Genomic DNA, 9533 nt, shown 5'->3' with positions numbered 1-9533 from the left:
TTTTGAGATTTTAGGATCTCTGTCCTCAGAATTTTTTAGACCATCCGTCTGAGTACTTAGTCTCAGCAAAGGTGTTTGAACATTAGTTGCAACATTAGTAATTAGTTGCCATTGTAGCCTATCTGGTCATCTTGAACCAGGGGAAGACTTTTGACAGGATATCTCATATGTACTCTACATGACGGACATGCTCTCCAAAAATTGATTTTGGGAAAAGAATCAGAAATTGAAGCCAACTGCTCTACATAATGCAGTCCAAGTCAAAGGGTGGGTGACAGATACCCTCCCCATCAAGTCTGAAGTCAGACAGGGTTGTCCACTCTCCCTTGTCTTGCTTGTGATTTGTGTAGAACCCTTTGTCAAATCCATCAGGAAGGACTAGAGCATAAGAGGGGTGATGTTGCCAGGCAGTGGAGGCACACGAGTGAAAATTCCCACTGTACATGGACTATGTCACTATCTTCCACTCTGATCCATGGTCAGTTCGCAGAATGATTAGCACCAGGATCTCACTTGGCTGGTGGTAAGAGAGAGCCTTACTGTCAGATCTTTTCCTATATATCATCCATAATGCATGCTGCCTCTGATACAGCTGAGGTGGAGAAGAGATGGACATCCACCTCTTTGCACACAGTAGGATTTGCTTGAAGGGTATGGAGAAGTATGCAAAGGTTCATGTCTTGGTTCCAAGGAGCTGCATAACAGAGGACTCTGACTGTTCTCAGGATCACACACCAAGACAAACATCAAATGCTGCTGGAAGGTCGTCAGCTTGGTGAAAGACACTCTTTGATCCTTCTGAAACTTGGTCTTCCAGCACTGCAGGATGTCTGTAAGAGAATGATGCAGATTAGCACATTCCAGGCTTCAAGAGTACTTGCTGAGGGATGTGCTGAAGCTCAAAGCACCTAATGCTATGGGACTTTAGGCAAGGACCACAGTCTGGGCTCCTTCCTCTGTCACACATGAAGTGGCCAAGTTGGGGGCATGTGTGGGGGAAGCATTCAAAGGGTATACAGTATCATCCCAGAAGGTCACATAAATGGTATTATGTTTTATTCTTTTAACAAGTTTACCCTATTGAAAGTAACAACCATGAATGTAAATGTTTTGCACCATTTCTTCCTTAGTCTATATTCTTATTATGAATAAAGTCTATTTTTGAAATTACGAAGGCTTGTTGTGATGAATAAAGTCTTATATCTCCAGCTTCAGTGTCTCTTTGGTGACTCAGATGAGTCACAACAGGCAAAGGGCCTGTTTCTGTGTTGTGCTGATCTATTTTCTACGTTTCACTCCTATAAAACCAGCAGGTTTGAATAAGGTACAACCAATGTGATGAAAATTGCTTTGTTGGACTTATGGGAGGCTAATGGTGGAGTTTATATATCTTTGTATGTCAAGGAAAGCATCTAGCTTCAAAACACAGTTCTTTAAATATACAAACTTTGTTGCAACCAGATTAATCTACCTATATTGCATGAACAGAGTTGCATTGACACTATTATCATTGGTGGTAAAGTGATCATGTGGACTCTAAGTGCAAATATCAAATTCAGATTTTATTAAGATATTTACGAATACTTCAGCTTTATTTTAGTGTTCATTTTAGTTAGTGATGAGACTGCTGATGGACTCCACTCTTCATACTTGACAACCATTGCAATTCTAGAGTGAATGTGTTGGAGATACGGTTTTTCTCTTCTCTATAGGTGTGGAACTATTCATCAAGGAGTGAGGCAAAAAAGTGAGGGGATGACCATTGGTGAAATTATAATAAAGGGTATAAAACAGTTAATACAGTTAATATTTGCAGAAAAAAGTAGTACAAATAATGGGAATAAAAGTCAACAATTTCGCTTGACCAGTTGGCATACACCCGAGGATTTTAACTTAGGCAGATCCGGAGGTGGATTTGATTTTGCAGAATACCATCTGACTCAATGCAAGTGGAACAGTTCCTATGAGTCAGAAGGTAGCAAGTGCAACATTACTGCTTGAGCAAAGAGAGAGATCATTTATAAATATACAGCAGAAGCCAATTTTAGTAGCATGGCTACAAAACACTTGGAAAACCACTATGTTAAATCAGTGTGAACACAGTTTTATGAAAGGAAAATCATGGTTAATATACATTCAGTCGCCACTTTATTAGATGTATCTGTTTGTGCGCTTGTTAATGCAAATATCTAATCAGCCAATCTTGTGGCAGCAATTCAATGCACAAAAAAACATACAGACATACTCAAGTGGTTCAATTGTTGTTCAGACCAAACATCAGAATGGGGGAAGAAATTTGATCCAAGTGACTTTGACCATGGAATGATTGTTGGTATCAGACAGGATGGTTTGATTATCTCAGAAACTGCTGATCTCCTGGGGTTTTCACACAGTCTCTCGAGTTTGGTATGAGAAACAATAAAAATCCAGTGAGTGGCAGTTCTGTGGGCAAAAAAGCCTTGTTAATAAGAGAAGTCAGAGAATGATCAGATGGTTTCAAATTGACTGGAATGTGACAGCAACTCACATAACCATGTGTTGCAACAGTGGTGTGCAGAAGAGCATCTCTGAATGCACACCGTATCAAATCTTAAAGTGAATTGACTACAGCAGCAGAAGACCATGAACATACATTCAAAGGCCACTTTATTAGGAACCTTCTACTGGTTCCAGAGGATTCATTGTGTCCCAGTGAAGAGTAAACCTATGGATACTGTATATTTTGATTTTCAGAAGATCTCTGACATACAAAATTCTTAGGTAATTTGGGACAGATGCTGGTGGTTTTCCTTGACTAGTGATAGTTGTCTATGATTAAAGGCTTGGGCTTTACAAGACTGGCATTCAGAGAAATTCCTTTACAAATTTGATTGAAATTCAGTTGTGTATATTCAGGACTAAATCTGATATATTGACAAGAGATAAACATGTAAAGCTATTAGGATAGAGGAGTTCAGATAAAATCTTTTGTATTGTAGAGCAAGCTCGGAGCTGTTCTTGCTCATTTTTCTCATGGCTTTGGTTATTATGGTGATATACAGATCTGCTACTGACAGCCCACAACACTATTGCACCTCAGAGAATTGCAGAACTACCAAACCCAAAGACATATTTGTGTATGGAATTTGTAATGCTATCAGTTTTGTCACGATGTGAATTGGCAGTGAAACACAGTGTAACGTAATGTTACACTTCAAATAACTAATTACTAGCTACTTCTAGTAACTGCTGGTAACTAATGTCACACATTTTTGCAGTATAGTGTCAATTTATTTCAGTCATTAAGATAAAGCTTTTGTTATGTTTCTCCCTTTCTCTCTCTGCCTCCCCTTAGAGGACATTGATGACCGATATCAACTGCATTTTGTCCCCATACCAATCCGGGTCTCAGAACACAGAACAGTAACCGCACGGAATCAGGTCATTTGGCCCCCAATGTCAGAGCCCATCATCTTGCCAAATTAAAGTTAATCGCCTCTGCCTGTGCACTATCCCTCTTTGTTCTCGTATCTTCCGATAGTCTCCTTTCCCCATCTGCCTCTCGCCTCATTCTATGCAACTTAAAACCAACTGGATTTCTCTTTCTCATTTCCGATGAAGGTCTTCGACCCGATGCTTAATTCTATCTACAGGTGCTGTCCAGCTTGCCGAGCGTTTCCAAACGTTTTCTAGTATTGTTTCATGATGGAAAACGTGTCTTTTTTTATGTCCCTCTCTATCACTAACTGCCCTTTTCAACCTCTGATATAGGATTATGCATTGTTTCAGAAGGAACCAAGTGCAGAGGGCGGGGAGACAAAAGACGCGCTGCCGCACGATATAATGCTAGTCAGATCCTGCAAGGTCGCAGCAAATGTCAGCAGCGGTTCGGCTGTAGCCTAGTGGCGTAGACGGTCCACCCCTTGAAGTCAGTGGGAAGCTCCTCCCTGCTCGTGGGTCTGCTCATCAGATAGAGCAATGCTCTAGCCTGGGGGAGATGCAAATAAAGCGGCAAGCTGCGCTCAGCTATGGAAGCTTGTTCCTGCAGCACAAACCGAAAACGGTGAGTCCCTTCTTCCTCAGGCCTCCCGCTTGCCAAGCCAGGAGGCTCATTTGATAGAGTTGGGGGTGCATCTTCGCAAAGAGAGATCTTCACTCTGTGCCAATAAAACTTATACCTCCCTTTGACTGTTCTTTTAAATTTATTGCTTTTGCTCTACGATTTTTTCCATTATCCAATTAGTGGAATTCCTCAATAATGTGACTGGTTCACTGGCGTTTTTCTTTTTCAATAGTGTTAATAATCTCGTCTACAACGGTCTTGCTCTTGTGCGGAAATCTGGCTGTCCCATCGCTGTGCACAATAGCGGCTGCAGGAGCGCGGCACGAACTCCCTTGTGATGGGGGGTGGCGGGGGGGGGGGGCAATCGTTGCGGCTGCCTTAAGCGATGCAGCAGTCAGGATATATTTTCACCGAGATTTTTACTCGTTAAAATGGCATCGACAATAGGAAATAAAATATTCACGTATTTGACTTTTCGTGTCTAAATATGTGGCACTGCATCTCCGCCCACCGCGCCGCATCGTTCTTAGGGGCGTGAGAGAAGATGGTTACCTCATGTGGTATTTGTTGTCTGAGAGCAGCACTTCCACACTTTTATGTGAAAATACACGAACTTTTTTTAGAATGCCACGTTATTTCATGCCACTAAACTGTAAAATATCCTCTTATTTCAAATATTAGTGTTTTGTGAAAGGTTTGCAGCATTTAAAAAAACAATAAAATTCTCTACCGAACAATAATAAGTAGATGGATCACAATTACACGTGTTTAGTAATGTCAGAATGACTAATTCTCGCAGCCATATATATTCTCAGTCTGACCAGCTGGGCTGTGGTGCCCGATCCCAGTTTGCTTGTGTCATAACGGTTCAATGTGGAATAGAATGGATCTCATGGGATACTGGGAATATGGATGGCTGAGGGTTGTGCATTTAGGGGTGTTCCGTGAACATAAATAAATAGCCATTTAATGATTACTTTCCTTATGCTAAGTATGGAGTAACTGTATTCCGACCAAAGAGTGGCATAGATTATCTCTGGGGATGCAGGCATTAACTCTTTTGTAGTTTTTTTTCCCTAGAATGTGAGGAAAGCTATCATCCACATACTTAATAGAAACTTTGTGTGTAGAATTTCATGTGATCAAATACTACCATTTAAACTAGGAGAAGCATAGGTAAAATTACTGTTGCCCAGATTGTATCCAGGTTCATTAGAATCTGGGTTGCATTGTTCTGGAATAACCAACCCTCCAAATTACCATAACAGAACTTAATAGTATTTTAGGATATTGTAGACTAAGCGGAGGTCAAGTAAGAAAAATCTAAATCAAAAGATACATCGGCCCATATTTGTATTGTGGAGATGTAATCAGATTCTGTTGATGCTACAAGTTACAAAACCGCCATTTACTGAAGCATAATAAGTGTCCAAATGAATAGAGTTAATGCATTAATATTTTATGACATATTTTGCCCAGAAGAAGTTCCCTGTATCTACTGTCTGCTTAGTGAGAATTTAAATCCACACTTATTACTGTGCAATACCAGCTAGTGCCTTTGAGGTAAGAGCCAATTTCTTTTTTTGGAAGGTTGAAAGCATTGAGGCATCTTCAAAGACATGGCAACCATGTGTAACATACCTGACATTGTTTTTGATATCAGGCTGTCAGCTTGCACTTCAAAAATCACTATACATCAGAATTAGGTAATTTTGAGTTGATGGAAGTTGATATATATAGTTATATATATGTGACTAGGACAGGCAACATTATTTAATATTAAATCAGCATTTGAATAGATTTTTGTTTTATGAAGTCAAATTCAAAAATAATTCAAAAGCTTCCTTCTTTAAAATCTTCTCAGGATCTTGCATCTTTATATAATTGAAATAATAAGTATCCTGATGCAGATACTCATGAATGAACGTTACTTGGTAACAAACTAATATGTGTTGTAGGGGAGTGACTTGTTGCATTGTACTTATTCAGGTCACGAACATAAAAAAAAATTCTCATGTGTTTTCAGGCGCTCACATAGCATAACTCAGTAAAATCTGAACAATCAATATGTAGACCAGGGGTTCACAACCTGGGGTCCATGGACTCCTTGCTTAATGGTTTTGGTCCATGGCATAAAAAAGGTTGGGAACCCCTGATGTAGGAGGACAGGAATAAGATTGACTATAGCAGTTAGGTTTAGTTCTGTGCTTTGGCATATTACTACACCAGTATTAGATTACCTAAAATGTGGAGATATTAATAAATTCACCTGAAAGGCCAATAAATAACATGTATGTATAGAGATATCATTGTATCAGTTGGGGAGGGGAGTAAAATTTGATGTATTCAGTAATTTCCCTGGAGATCTTTTGATTACATAATCGTTCTTATTTGAGGTTGTGAGATATTTTAATCCCAGAGGTTATGGAAGAATGGTTTTGTCATTAATGATGAATCTAGTTGTCGAGGATGAAGAAATTGGAGAGATGCCAGATGTTTTTCAATGATTGCAAATGGTGGTAAATGTGAAAATACAGTCTGGGCGCATTATGGAAGAATAGATGCAGGTGCACAGAGCTGATTCTAAAATTGCATAAGTCACAATAAGAATCACTTTATTGCCAGTATATGAAACATGCCAGAATTGATTGTGGTTCGGTGCCAAGCATAAAACACAGGACAATACCATAACAGACAACATAATAGCAACCAACAATTTACAAGACAATTGTGCAAACAGCCATGAGCAATCGACGATTAGCAGAACGGTCACAAGTGCAAAAGTCAATAATCAAACTTAAATAAACATGACCATATGAAGACTCAATAATTATCAGCAGAACAAAGAAAGCAGGATAGACCATTGTGTCATGATTGACATGTGGCACAGGAAGAATGGCATGTATGACTCATTGTGTAAATCTCTGAGCTCTGATGATGGCAATCGTTACTGAAGAATATTTGAGATTTGTTCACAATTTCCCCCTCACCTCGCTCAACCATGGAGTGGGAGAACATTATATTGCATCTCCCAGCAACGAAATGGTAATAAATTAATAATCATTAAATTATTATCACTTGTAGCCAAACTGAAAGAAGCCACATTATTCCAATTTGTCTGAGAACATTCAAGGTTAGAGAGTATGCACTTGATAGATGTATTGGTTATATGCATAATATGAATGCAGATATGCATACAGACCTTCAGTGTATTGAATGGCGTCTTATAATATGTAACGAACAATGATAGATGAGAAAATAAGCACCAAGCAAAGGAAATAGATTGACAAGTAGGAAGTCTGGATTAAACAGCACCTCCACTTTTCTTCTTAACAGACATGGATTTGGCAAAAGTAGCATGTTATTAATATTTGATGACTACATAAAAACACGTGTTTTAACACACTATGCAGCAGAGGACAAGCCTCAGCAAAAAATTGTTTGCAGAGATTAGCAGGATGGAAAATTGAAAGTTAAGTTTATTGTCATATGCTGAATGAACATGTACACACAAGTACATTGAAAAGAGCAGTATCACAGGCACATAACATCATATAAGGAAAGTGATAGACAGGGCATTCATGAGTATTATATTTTCATGGGATAACTAAATAATGAGTGTATACATCTAAAATAAGAGACATTAGTGGATGTGTACGGTCAGAAAAAAATTACACGTCCCTTACCAATGACTTTTAGAAAACAAGGGCATATTTACATTTAAGATTACTCCATCAGCAAGAGTACTTAATATAAATCAAAAGGGACATGTGATTTGGAAAAAAATTAGGAATGGGGCTTGTGAATGCTCACGTTAAAAGGTTTTATACAGCAAGCACTTGATCCTAATGCCAGACAAATTAATTGTAGATTCATCTCTCTAACTGGAATTTTTCAGCATTTAGTAAGATAATATGTCTTCCTTAAGGAGAGGTGGGCAATGTGAATGGTAGAACCAAGTGGTATCCATCACCAGCACTAAATCAGAGTACTAAATACATGCAAGTATAACCTGCCAGCTTTCAATTATTCTACTGCAAACTATGGAAAATTGCTTGGCTACTATAAAGCTTCACCATTGAATTAAATTAAAAGTTTAAAACCATATTGCACATTCAATAAGTGATAATATTTACTATTTTATTGTATTTAGGTACCAGATTAGGAATCTAAATAATGCCAGTATATTTTGAGAACTAATTTTATTATTAAATTTATTATTGTATTAAATTTTTGTTATACGTACTTTTATAATAATATTTAATCTGAAGGTGATATATGTTACCATATATTATTTTGAGATTAATCTTGCATTTACAGGAAAAATTTTGTGGAATTTTATGAAAAGCTATACATAAATAGACAAGACTGACAAACAGCCATTGTGCTAAAGATGATAAACTGTGCAAACAAAAAATAATATTGAGAACATGTGTTGATAGTGAATCTGTAGCTCATAGGATCAGCTCAGAGTAGTGGTGAATGAAGTTAATCATGCTAATTCAGGCCTGTGATGGCTTAGGGTAATAACTGTTATCCTACAATCATCAGGCTCTTAAACTGGCATTCTGAACCTGGTGGCATGGGACCTACCCAATGGTAGTAGCAAGAAGAGGGTATGGACTGGAGGGTGGTGGTCTTTGATGGTGGGTGCTGCTTTCTTGTAGCAGTACTTTATATTGATGTGCCACAAATGGTGGAGAGGGCTTTGCCTGTGATGGACTATATCCACCACTCTCTGTTCCTGGGCATTGGTATTCCATACCAGACTGTGATGCATCAGCAAGGGTACTTTCCACTGTGCATTTATAGACATTTGTTAACCACTCAAGAGTGTTTAGTGGCAGAGAAGTTATTCTACAAGGAAATTAGAAGCATGGTACTGGCTGGAAGCAATTGGATTTCCAAATTTTACCCCATGGTCCAGGAAACTAACCTTGAAAATCCAGCTTTAATTCATGAATTCTTAGAAAGGAAATTTAACATGGCGGATGTCAGATTATCATGGTAACATGCCAGTTCACAGGGTCAACCATTCTGACGAGCAACCAGCTATTAATTTTAGTCCAGCAAAATATGATCCAATTCAGAGACCAAGATCTGTGGAGTCTTCAAAAGACTTCTATTAATAAAGATTTTTGTTTATAATTTTCTCGTGATTTGATCCAATAAAGACCATGGCCTTTTCACGGTTCCCTGATGTATTGACAAATTTAAATACTAAGTACAATTTCATCAATGGATGAAAGTCATTCGTAATACAATATGACGATGCAGAAACTGGGTTTCCACCTTGTTCCGAGTCTGTAAAGCACGAAGTTGGATTCAAATTGCCTAATGATCGTAATGATCACCATGATCACCACCCGATTAAAAGTCTGCGTTGATACAGCTTGCAAATAATACTTTTAAACGTGGAGTAGTAAACTCTGTTATTATTTCTATAATTGCATAGATCTTTTTTGTTCTAACTTGAAATTTCCCGCAGCAC

General features: G+C 38.3%; 1 protein-coding gene across 2 annotated transcripts in view; it reads left to right on the top strand.

Moving 5' to 3' along the window:
• The first annotated feature begins 3971 nt into the window (after positions 1 to 3971).
• The window catches only part of LOC134338512 (microtubule cross-linking factor 3-like), an 88318-nt gene continuing 82756 nt past the window's right edge, over positions 3972 to 9533 (top strand). For both annotated transcript variants that reach the window (XM_063034393.1, XM_063034404.1), the window contains exon 1: positions 3972 to 4042. The gene's annotated coding sequence lies outside the window, so the exon portion shown is untranslated. The remainder of the gene's footprint in view (positions 4043 to 9533) is intronic.

The sequence above is a fragment of the Mobula hypostoma genome, chromosome 2 (assembly GCF_963921235.1).
Source record: "Mobula hypostoma chromosome 2, sMobHyp1.1, whole genome shotgun sequence".
NCBI classification, from domain to species: domain Eukaryota; kingdom Metazoa; phylum Chordata; class Chondrichthyes; order Myliobatiformes; family Myliobatidae; genus Mobula; species Mobula hypostoma.
This window is presented reverse-complemented; position numbering and strand designations above follow the sequence as displayed.